The following is a 13,040-nucleotide window of genomic DNA, read 5'->3' on the forward strand; positions in this document are numbered from 1 at the left end:
CCTCCTAATGACTTTGACCTTCCTCCTAGAAGACACAGAAAGCCAATGAAACATACCAAACAGGGGTGGAAACTCAAGTCAGAGGAGCACTTTGAAAAGAACTTTTCACTTTTGTTGGGGACTCCAAAGACAGGGACTCCAAACATTTTAAATGTTCTCATTTCTTTATTTTTTAAATAGGACAAATGACATGCTCTTTATTTTTAAAGAATAAATAAAGAACAAATGACACCAACGTGGGGTAGCAGGGAGTTGGAAAACCAGGCACATAGTAGGCTCTCAAAAAATATTTCTTGTCTGAAACAAAGAAGAGACCCCATTGCTTTCTAAATCATTCTTTATTCAGAGTATTCCATACCAGGAAGAGTGTTCTTCTGTATCTGTTAGGCTCGGTGGCCTGGGATCCTTAAGAGAAGTGGGAGAGAGAAATCTATGAGTGCCTGTGAAACCAGGTGCAAGAGCAGAAAAATCAGGGTCACCTTGTTTAGTAAAAGTCGGGGGAGGCTTTGGGTTGAGCCGCCAAGTGCCAAGTGTTCTTGTGTACCTGCCTGGACTCTTGACTGCTTTGATGTGTGTTTTTCTCTCTGCAGGCACACAAAATTCCCTCTGCTCTCTTTTCAGCTTTTCTAACCTTACTTGGAAGCAGCTGCTCTAATTTTAATACCCATCTGCTCCCGGGAATAGGACAAAAATCAGTGGCTCTGCAGATAAATCTAAAGTCTTCGGGTATCCAACTTCATTTATCTGGAGATAAGCCTTCTATATACAGCAGGCTTCATATAGACAGCTACACTAAGAACAAAACTAAAAAGGAAAATGAGTAAAAATTCAAGCAAAAGAGCAGGTGGCCCTAGATATCCAGTACCAATTGTTTTAAAATCAACAAGAGCCAAAGATCCACAAATTGCACGTGTGTTCAGATTGTCTCATTGCAAGATTAAAAAGAGGATCTTTGATTGGCTAGCAAATCTGCTCAAAGGCCAGGGTTGTTTTATTTTTTTTTCCATGAGGAAGCTGAGAGGACCTTTGTAGTTATGAAAGACAAAAGAAACAAAAGAAAAAAATAATAACAGAACAAAAAACAGGGCTGAAAGTGGAAGAGGTCACCCATAAAAGCCCTACCAACTAGAAACAGTCATGGATTGTGAAGCAGAGAAACAAGGATGGTCACAACAGAGACGGGAGTTTCTGCAGCCTAGGAGTTCAGACAGGAAGCAAAGGGATGAGGGCAGAAACCCACCACCACCTTAATTCTGCAGCTCTGTGGACACTGTATATAAGCTATACAGGGAAGCAGAAGAAACCTGTATAATTGTATCTAATGAAGCAGTATGGCACAGGTACTGTAGCTTTGAAGACACTCTACAGTACTGATCATTCAAATTATCTCTTTTAAATGCAAATATTTAGCATTTCCAATTAAGGCATAACATTAGAAGTCTAGAAGAACCCACTGGGAAAACTGTCAGAAAACTATATCCATAATGGCTTTTCAAGCTAACAATTTTTGAACACAGAGCATCCTCTGAACTGCTTTAGAATGTTGATGAAATCAATCCCATTTAACAATGCTTGCCATGTTGAACTATGTGAATTGTTAGTGTATAAAGAGTATAGACACCATACCAGCCTGGGCAACATGGCGAAACCCCATCTCCACAAAAAAAAAAATGCAAAAACTAGCTGGGCATGGTGGCACACACCTGCAGTCCCAGCTACTTGAGGGGCTGAGAAGGGAGGATTGCTTGAACCTAGGAGGCGGAGGTTGCAGTGAGCCAAGATAGCACCACTGCACTCCAGCCTGGGTGATGGAGCAAGACCCTGCCTCAAAAACAAAGATCATAGACACGTGACTTATCTTGCATATGCAAATGCCATAGGCATCCATACAACAGAAACTTCGATGGAAAATTTCACCACTCGAGATTTTAACTGAACTGATGGCCAGGCCCTTCTCCATTGAAAAAAAAATTAGATAAAATTAAAAATGCTTTCATTTGGAGGTAAGCTTTAAAAGGGGGTGGAAGAAAAGGGGGATCCTCAAGTTTCAGGAATGATTAGAAAATTCACAACCAGAGAACTTAGCACACGATGACACTGCATCGACCACACAGCCTACAGAGCTGGAAATAAGACCTACAGTTCTGGGAATTGGGGTTCTAAGAATCACATGGGAGTGTTCCAGCTCTTTTAGAATCTGTCTAGCAGGCTTTCTGGTTTTTACAGGAAGGCCCCCCTCACACACACACACACATACTCAAATGGGGCCTTGAGCACAGGAAAGGAGAGGCAACTATAACTGAGCCCACAAATGAAGCCTCTTAGAGCCTCCTGTCTGTTTAGAGAGAGCAGAAGGGACACTAGAGAAATCCACCAGCAGGCCCGAGGTAATAGCAGAAAAACTGACATCTCTGCAGTCTTTGGATTAAAAAAAAAATAAAATTCCCATGAATAATTAAAACCTCCCATATGAATGTCCCCTGTGATTAACAACATCTCCTTCACGTGGACATCCTAAACCAAAAATTAACATTAAAAATGTGTTTAGGGCCAGGCGCAGTGGCTCACATCTGTAACCCCAGCACTTTGGGAGGCCAAGGCAGGAGGATCACTGGAGGTCAAGAGTTCAAAACCAGACTGACCAACATGGTGAAACCCTGTCTTGATTAAAAATGCAAAAATTAGCTGGGCGTGGTGGTGCGCTCCTGTAATCCCAGCTACTCGGGAGGCTGAGGCAGGAGAATCGCTTGAACCCAGGAGGCGGAGGTTGCGGTGAGCCGAGATGGTGCTATTTGCACTCCATCCTGGGCAACAAGAGCAAAACTGCATCTCAAACAGCAACAACAACAACAACAACAACAACAAAAACGTGTTTAGGATCAGTACAGAAGTGGAGTGACACTTTTCACAATACACAACACATGGGACTCACACACATGCCTGTGTACACACAGACTCTTATCAAATCAGCGCACAGTAAAAAATTACAAACCATACAAGGAAATAAGCCACCATCAGCACTTGGAACTGTGGATAAACGGTCAACAAAACCTTTTCCACTCCTGTATGAATATATATTTATGCATTTTAAGATGAAATAAGATGCTTAAAGTAGATCTAAAACTTTTTTTAATTCCTCACAACTTCTTTAATTAACTGACCTGATTAAACTGTCCTGATATCTTTGATAAGAAGACTTCTACTAAAGATATTAATAGCTAAGATTTCTGAGTGCTTATGCTATATCTGGCATGGTTCTCGACGTGCTCCCTATATTAATCCACTTAATCTTCACTATCACCCTGTGAGGCAGGTACTGTTATCTGCATATTATCTCTGAGGCTCAGAAACTAACTTGTTCATGGTCCTTCAGCTAGTAATATAATGAGAATACTAATCCAGGTAGAACAGTACAATTCCAATCAAAATCCCATGCTTCTTTTTTGTTTTCTGACTTATCAAATTGATCTAAACACAAATGAGAGATGAAAGCACCAAATATTTTCAAGGTAATTTGAAGAAGAGTAAAGATACATGCTTTATTCCCTCCCAGAAATAAAAATTTATTATAAATCTACAACTACATTGAACAATGTTTCAGATGAGAGAGCACAGAGATTTGCCATGTAGAGAAACTTAGAATATAACAGGGAAGGCATTAACAATTAGTGTAGGAAGGATGGGCGCGATAGCTCACACCTGTAATCCCAGCACTTTGGGGGGCCGATGTGGTCGAATCACTTGGGCCCAGGAGTTCAAGACCAGCCTGGCCAACATGATGAAACCCCACCTCTACTAAAAATACAAAATTAACCGGGCATGGTGGTACATGTATGTAATCCCAGCTACTCGGGAGGCTGAGGCACAAGAATCGCTTGAACCCAGGAGGCAGAGTTTGCAGTGAGCCGAGATCATACCACTCCACTCCAGCCTGGGTGACAGAGCGAAACTCTGTCTCAAAAAAAAAAAAAGTAGTGTAGGAAAGATCAACTTTTTAGTAAGTGATACTTGAATAATTGCTAATTGCTGACCCCTGGGACTGACATAAATATCTAACTTACACCATACATCTACACACACAATGAATTCCAGATGGATTTTGTAGGACAATGTTAAAAATACGACCTCAAAACTTTTAAATCAGGAGTTGACAAATTACAGCTCACAGACCAAATGTGGCCCATCACCCAATTTTAATAAATCAAGTTTTATTGGAGCACAGTCACACCCGTCAGTGTGTCCATTGTCCAAAGCTGCTTTCCCACAGTTGAGTAGTTGCAATAGACATGTGACCCACAACGCCTAAACTATTTACTCTCTGGCTGTTTGCTGAAAGTTTGCTCATTCCTGCTTTAGATGAAAATATAGGACAATATCTTGATGACATCAAGATAGAAAAGAATCTCTTAAATAAGACTCATAAAAGGTGAATAAATTAAACTGCATGAAAATTTAAATGAACTAGAGCTATATCTGAAAGCCACAGACAAATCACAGAAACACCATAGTGAGTGGGAAAAAAGCAAGTTGTGAAAGGATCCTGCAGTGTCATACGTCTGTGCACGTTTTATGCCTATACTGTAAAAATATTTTAAAAGATGAAAGCTTACAACCCAACTTGGAACAATCATTGTTTCTGGGTAGAGAGGGAGGGAAGTGGGTTGGGGAGGAGTAGGGTAGTGGCAGTGAGGGCAGCGGGCTTTAACTGTATTTGCCTGTTTTATTTATTTTTTTTTAATAATTGGAAACCAATATGGCAGAATGATGTTTGTTGAATCTCAGTGGCAGATGCTAATTATACTATTCTCCATTCTTTCTTTAGGTTTAAAATAGTTCATAATAAAGATTTTAATTAAAAATGTGATCTTGGTCGGGCATAGTGGCTCACGCCTGTAACTGCAGCACTTTGGGAGGCCAAGGCAGGTGGATCACTTGAGGTCAGGAGTTCAAGACCAGCCTGGCCAACATGGTGAAACCCCATCTCTACTAAGAATACAAAAATTAGCCGGGCGTGGTGGTGAGCACCTGTAATCTCAGCTACTTGGGAGGCTGAGGCAGGAGAATCACGTGAACCCAGGAGGCAGAGGTTGCAGTGAGCTAAGATCACGCCACTGCACTCCAGCTTGGGCAACAAGAGTGAAACTCTGTCTCAAAAATAAATAAATAAAAATGTGATCTTCATCATTCAAGCACCTTCTCTGTTCCAGGCATTTCTGTAGCCCAGGGGCTGGCAAATTCTGACCCACAGGCCAAATCTGACCTGCAACCTGTGTCTGTACAGCCTATGAGGCAAGAGTTATTTTTATGCTTTTTAAAGGTTGGAAAAATCAAAAGAAGGTTAATATTCCAAATAATCATGTAAATGTTCGATAAGATTCAAGTTTCAGTGCCCATCAATAAAGGTTTATTGAAACACAACCACACTCATTCGTTTTACATATTATCTGGCTGCCTTCACATGGCAACGGCACAGGTGAACAGTTGCCACAGAGACCCTGTAGCTCACAACGCTGAAAATATTAACTATCCGCCCTTTACAGAAAAAGTTTACTAACCCCTGCACTAGGCCCTGAATACATGCAAAGCCTCTGTTCCTAACGTGCTGGTGGAGGGACACAATGACAAACACCATAGACACAGCAGCAGTGTCACACATTGCTGCTTATGTGTATGACCCAATGCAGGAAAAGGCAAGGACGATTTTCTTCCATGGATTGTACATTCTACTTTTTATAGCTTCAATAAAAATGGCTAAATAATTGTGGAGCTCTCCCAGTGAGGCAGGAGTAATGTCTGGATTGTAATATTTTTACTATCTTCTTCTTCCCAGAATTATATCACTGATTCAGCCCATTGGCTAGAAATATTCAGAATGTGAAATTTTATCACATACAAGTTTTTGTCATGAGAAAAATCAATCCATCCTGCAAAAATTATAATAGGAATTTAAATAACAGCATAACTTTGCAGATGATTATTTTAATGTCATTTGTGTTTTAAGTTCTGTTTGATGTCAAATATTAACATTGTGCCCTGGTACCATTTGTTTTGACGATGGAAGGTTTTCAGACTTTGGAATAAGCCATGCCCAATAAACCTAAGCACAAGTTCTGAAAATAAACAGGAAGGATGAGTGTCCTTTATCAATGAAGAGAGCAAATGACACAGAAAAGGGAGCATTTGTGGCCCACTGTGTCGTGCTGCAGAAATCACAGGAAACACTCTAAACGGCCTCACAGCCCATGGACACGGTAGAAGAGAACGGTTTCCTGGAAAGTAGTAAGTTCACTTAGAAGAATGTTATTCAGAAAGCAACTGTTCCACATTCTTAACTGAGACCCGCATTCAGATGGCCAGTTCTATCCAGCGGGGAGCCTGCAGCTGACGTTCATGAGGATGGCTCAGGGTCACGGGAACACCATCATTGGGTTTGCATTTGCTCCGTTTGGCAATGCACAGAAATGTGTCATTTCCTCAACCGCTGACAGTGTACTGGAAGATCAGTCACCAGGATTGGGTTCCAGGCTGCAGTCCTTTCGTGATACTTAGGCATCTTAGAGAACTGTAAGAGCAGCTTCGTTTGGCAATGCTCAGAAATGTATCATTTCCTCAACCACCGACAGTGTACTGGAAGATCAGTCACCAGGACTGGGTTCCAGGCTGCAGTCCTTTCGTGATACTTATGCATCTTAGAGAACCATAAGAGCAGCTTCCAAGTCTGTCAAATGCCAATATGGCAATGTGTACGCTGCTTATATCCACAGTTCCCAAACTGTGTGCCAAAGTGCTATGGGGTGCCAAGCTGAAGGCACAAGGCACCACAGATTATATTTTTTAAATTTTCAAGAGAAACACAGGATCTACAACTTCTGTCAGATATTTCACAAACTACTAGCTAGAAGTAGTTCATTGTTTCAACATTAGATCCTGTTACATTTTACCATATCTTACTAAAGCTGGGTTTTTCAGCAATTACTGGGATAAAAAAAAGCAAACACTCCCTGAAAGTCGATGTGAACAGGAAATGAGGTGATCAACTGAGCAGCTGTATAGTGCCCCACAGGCACATAGTCCCAGCAGTATGTAACTGCGATTACTTAAGAATAAAGTAAATGTATTTTTTTCTTTCAATTTATGTGTTATTTTTTTCAAACAGCTATGAAGTCGTTTGCACATAAGTTGTTGGGATCCAACTGCTTAATAAAAAGAACCATTAGCAATGCCTTTTGGCCTGAAGCACTATAAAAAATTTACTGAGATGCTAAGGCCACCAGGAAACAAGAAAGTTTGGGAATCCCTGGCTTACATGAAAACAGTTGTTGTGACACAATACATTAAAAGTTCTTCATCAAATGGGTCACTTTATAAATTACATAAGAAGTAAATTTACAAAGTTCTGCCACTTAACAATTGTAGAAATCTCAATAATCAGTCCTCGGTTCCTTCTAAAAGAACCAAATAGCTGGAATTTCAGGAGACCAGTAGGCAGACCACAGACAGAACAGGCTTATCAGCAAATTGATTGAAATCAACTAGGTTGGCAAAGCATGCAACTGACACAGCTCTTAAAGATCCCCCAACCACTCCGACCTTGTGAGGTTTCACCTTCGCTTTACAGAAAAGGAAACCAAAGTCCTACGAGGTTACATGCAGGTTTAGAGTCCCTAAGTGACAGAGCAGAACTCCAACCCAGTTCTTTGAACCTGGCTCCACCAGCCCTTCCTCTAAGACGTACTGACAGGAAATCATAAATAACCACCTTGAAACCTTCGTCACATAGTGTCGGTGGGATGTTACACCGTCTCCATAACCACTCAGTCCTGAGTCTCTTTGAAGCCCTTTTCTTCGATATGCAGGTAAGGAGTGCGAAGCTTTTGCATTGGTAGCCTGTCACTTTTTGTTATCCTATTGTTCCTATGTTTTAGCAGCTGATCAATCACAGCGTGGATTAAGGCATTAGTTGCAAACTGAAGTCAACACTACTCTGGAGTCAAGCACTACTAGAGTCAAATCCCAGCACGGCCACGTAATACCTCTTAGTCCTTAAGGAGTTAAAGTAACTTCTCAACTCCTCACTTTTTGAATATTTGAAATGGGAATAGTACTTTCTTTGAGGGACTGCTGAGGATTATCAGAGAGAATCTAGGACTTGGGTACAAAACTCTGATCGGTGGAATTGGGATCTCTGGTCACCCACATAAATATCAACTGACCAGGCCAGAAAGGCTTCAACTGAGTCCACTATTGGGGATCAGACATTACGGGCATTCTGGATACACTGGGGGACCCTGGTGGAAGCCTGACTGTTAAAAGGACAAAACATCCCAGAGAGAGATTTACTGTAAAGGGGGAAGGCATCTGGTAGAGCCAGCCACAGCCAGTAAAGATGCCTCAGGTGAGGGAGAACAGCTCTGGGTCCAAAACTTCCACTGGTATCAGACTTAGACTGACCCAGCTGTGCATGAGAGCTGTCCACAAAGAGAGCTGTCCCTCGGAAGGTTGCAGCTCTATGATTCCAGAAGCGTCGCTGCGGACACAAAGCTGGGTGGAACATGCTGGGCTCACTGTTTTTTGCACTTTGCCAGAATGGCCTGGAGTTACCAGGCTATTTGGCCCAGGTTTCGCTTTGACCAATAGTAGGCACAATGAGCTCCAAACTGGTTATCTTTGGTCTTCTGACCTAACATCTAGAGTCTGTGATAATTTTATGAAGGACTCAGTTATTTACTTTCCCTATCACATCTACACACACGGGGAGAGAGAACTGGATGAACTAATAAGAAATCTTAAAGTGACAAGTTCTATTACTATGTGGTAGAAAGCAAGAACTTATTCCAATATACAAAACTATTTTGGACCAAAATATGTATTTGCATATTTCAGGCAAATGTACAAGTGACTTGCTAAAATAAAACAATAGCTTATCTCTAGTTAAAATTCAATCGCACTTGTATCCTCATTAAAACATTTGCATTGTAGAATGTCCAACATGAGATACTGTTATCAGTATCTCTATTGTGCCCAGCTCTTCAGGGAAGATTTTCAGCAAACAGCCATTAAAAATCTAATTTCGCTGAATAGAATATAGATTAACAGCCAGTTCATTCTATAAATATTGCTTCTAAAAACAGAAGTTTTGCTGGTAACAGAAAAAAATAAAATCCAAACAGCAGTACCAATTACTACAGCAGCATTTTTAGTAGTTTGGCAATCAGTATGAACCATTGTAAAAAGCAAAACCAAGCATTCAAGCATGTGGCTGCCAAAGAGCCAGATCACCTGAATTACAGTCACAGCAAATTTAATTTATGAACAATAACACACTCAATGCATTGTGTAGAAAATAAAATTCATGACAAATTTTCATATAACTGAGCAGTGCTATAAGCATTGAAAATAGGATTTCCAAAACTAAAAATAACCCTGTAAGGCAAATATTACCAACTCCATTTCAGAGGTGAGACATCTAAGACTTAGAAAAGTTCACAAACCACAAACATAATATATGGCGCAGGGAAGAGTCAATGCCAGATTGTTTTTACTATACTCTACATTTCCAAAAAAAAAAAAAATCAAGAGCTAAGTTTCCTGGGTATTTTTTTTCTTTTAATCATTTACTTTAAAGGAAAGACAGTTTGAGCTGGGTGAATCTTAGCATACATTCAGAAACAAGTAACTACATAGAGTATCAAGCCCCCAAATCATTAGTCTTTGTTTCAGCCACCCTTCATAACTGTTGAGCTTTAAATTCCTTTTTTTTTTTTAAATCATCATTCTCAGCAAACTATCACAAGGACAAAAAACTAAACACCACATGTTCTCACTCATAGATGGGAACTGAACAATGAGAACACATGGACACAGGAAGGGGAACATCACACTCCGGGGCCTGTTGTGGGGTGGGGGGAGGGGGCAGGGAAAGCATTAGGAGATATACCTAATGCTAAATGATGAGTTAATGGGTGCAGCACACCAGCATGGCACATGTATACATATGTAACAAACCTGCACATTGTGCACATGTACCCTAAAACTTAAAGTGTAATAATAATAAAAAAATTAAAATAATAATAAAAATAAAAATAAAATAAAAAATAAAAAAAAATAAATTCCTAATCATGCGTGCTAATTGAAGGACATCATGGCACAGACAAGCAAGTTAGGAGTAAGGCAAAAGTAATTTTGTTTGGCACTGAGCAGAGTTGGAGATTTACATCTGAAGATAAGCATCTAAAAATTCAAGATCCATCAGAAAAAAACATGAAACACAAAAAGATGGAATGTTCGTTTCTCAAGTCACCCAGCCTTTCTGAAGTCCTCTACCGTTGGGAACAAGTGAGAGTAGCTCCAAGCCCAGTCTCCTGGCCTCAACTCCGTCCTCCTTCCCACCCTGTTTCTGGACTCTCCTACAGGACATTTTTATGAACAGGGTCATAATTTCCTGGGACAAGGAGGTAGCTCTGTATGCCCCAAAGACTTTCTTGCAGTTTTTCTGGAGCTAGACAGGGTTGTCTTGAGGCTACAGAATGAGGCAAAGAACAGAGCTATGAACCCGGGCATAAGAGACTGGGCTCCAGCCCTGCCTCCTCTGCAGACTGGACAGTGACTCTGAATTGCATCTTCCTCATATAAAATCTAAAAGACCAGTGCCCACTTTCCTCATGGCTGGTTAGAGAAATCAAAAGTACAGTGCAATATGATATTAGGTGATTATTTTAAAGTTGTATTAATATTTACCTCCCATTAACCAAGATACAGTCACTTGAGGTCTAACATTCTGTATGTATAGTTGCTTTTATTTGCTAGGATTAGGAACTAATCTACAAAGACTTTATCTACTAGGATTAGCAGTAACATTTATCACCAAAGTTTCATTCTTAGAAGGGTAAATGGTAATTTACAATAACGACACAGTCAAGGCAGGACAGTTGGTGACACCTCCCCACCCCCACTCAATGATGCGTTTTTCAAGTCGTCCAAAGGGTTTAGAATTGTTCTGTAGAGGCCGGGCGTGGTGGCTCATACCTGTAATCCCAGCACTTTGGGAGGCCGAGGCAGGCGGATCGCCTGAGGTCAGGAGTTTGAGACCAGCCTGGCCAACATGGAGAAACCCCATGTCTACTAAAAATACAAAATTAGCCAGGCGTGGTGGCACATGCCTGTAATCCCAGCTACTCGGGAAGCTGAGGCAGAAGAATCGTTTGAACCTTGGAGGCAGAGGTTGTGGTGAGCCAAGACTGCACCGTTGCATTCCAGCCTGAGCCACAAGAGCAAAACTCCGTCTTAAAAGAAAAAAAAAAAAAAAAAGGCCGGGCGCAGTGGTTCACGCCTGTAATCCCAGCACTTTGGGAGGCCGAGGCGGGCGGGTCACGAGGTCAGGAGACCGAGACCATCCTGGCTAACATGGTGAAACCCTGTCTCTACTAAAAATACAAAAAAAAAAATAGCCGGAAGTGGTGGTGGGCGCCTGTAGCCCCAGCTACTCGGGAGGCTGAGGCAGGAGAATGGTGTGAACCCGGGAGGCAGAGCTTGCAGTGAGCGGAGACCGCGCCACTGCACTCCAGCCTGGGCAACAGAGCGAGACTCTGTCTCAAACAAAAAAAAAGAATTGTTTTGTAGAGGACAAAGTGTCACATTTCTGTGGTGGTCATCCCTTCACTAGGAGACTAGCGGCAAAAAAAAAAAAAATCTGTCTAAAGCTATTGCAAAGCAAGCAGCCACAAGAAGTGAGGGCAGCTAGGATCCAGCTAAGAGTCTGGGTTTCCCAGGGTTTAATTCCCCAGGTAGACATGCACCTGCATGTAGGAATCTGAATGATGAGGCCAGCATGGCATGGAATGCTTTATCAAAGTTTAAAAGTGAAGGGACCCTTTTTACTGGAAAACAAGTTTCACAAACACCCAATGTTAACCTCCATTAAAGTTGTTACTCAAATAGATACAAGTATATTTTTATTAAAAACTGCAAAACTGATAAACTTAAATTAATACAATGTGGTAGAAAATATTATTTTGCTGCAGCTAGTTGGTTGCTCATAGGTGACCATGCTCATGAACTTTCTCTGGAGTGTGCCCACTGATGCTACTACCACAGACCACCACGGGCTATGGGGCCACCATGGGTCGTGTGATGTGGAATCCTCCCACATCCTCTCCTCATTCAACCCACCTTGAAACTTTTGTCCTATGGTTCCATGTGACTTTGGGCCTTCACTTGGAGCAAATACATCATTTACTTTTTACTGATTTTTTTTTCTCATTGGCCAACTCTATGATCAACCCAAACAGGCCTTGTATCTCAGAGTGGTACTCAATCATAAAGTGGTCACTTCTGATCTAGGGTGATGGTAACAAGAGAGCACATGAATATTACACGTTTTCTCAGCCAACTCACAGACCTCCCTGAGAATACACCCAGAGACAGTGTGTATGTCCCTCCTTCCTCTTTCTGTCCCCAGAAACATTGCTGTAGAAGAACACTAACTGGGGAATCAAGAGAACAATGGCACTCTCTATCCACTTGTGGTCATCATCTCCACTCTCTGGGTGTCATGGGTGAAGTGAGGGAGCTGTCTCAAGATCATGTCTAGGGCCCTTGGCAGGTCCACCTTCTATAATGCCATTAACCTCTAATACCCTGGGGTGATGCCAGGACCATCTCTGGGCAAAAGGCTCACATAGGCTAAGTGAGCATCCCGAATGTATCTTAAATCATGGTGTTTATCTGGACATGTGGCTTGTCCTGGTCTCTGGGCTGAGGCCTTTGGCATGCTTATGCAGATGGGAGGGTCTGCTACAGGTTGCTCTGGCCACGCTGTGACAACGTGCCCTGGAAAGTTCCTGAATATGGCTAATTCTGGCAGACACCAGAGCACATCCACTGAAGAAGAACCGAAAGATGAAAAGCCGGGATTTCAATCTTGCATTGATTTCAAAACATGCAAAATGAATTCAATAAATAGGAAATCATTTATGACACTTGATTTTATTTATCAAAACTTAACATTGGCTCTACGAGTAAAAATCAGGATGGAGAGTATG

At 41.5% G+C, this 13,040-nt stretch overlaps 1 protein-coding gene and 1 non-coding gene across 3 annotated transcripts in view; one reads left to right on the top strand and one right to left on the bottom strand.

The window, feature by feature from the left end:
- DNER (delta/notch like EGF repeat containing) overlaps nucleotides 1-13,040 on the bottom strand; it is a 357,056-nt gene that overhangs the window by 245,918 nt on the left and 98,098 nt on the right. The window lies entirely within an intron of this gene.
- Nucleotides 2,175-2,236, top strand: LOC112208467 (U7 small nuclear RNA). Its single transcript, XR_002942948.1, has one exon. It is a non-coding gene; the product is annotated as a U7 small nuclear RNA (small nuclear RNA).

Source organism: Pan troglodytes, chromosome 13, assembly GCF_028858775.2.
Source record: "Pan troglodytes isolate AG18354 chromosome 13, NHGRI_mPanTro3-v2.0_pri, whole genome shotgun sequence".
NCBI lineage: Eukaryota > Metazoa > Chordata > Mammalia > Primates > Hominidae > Pan > Pan troglodytes.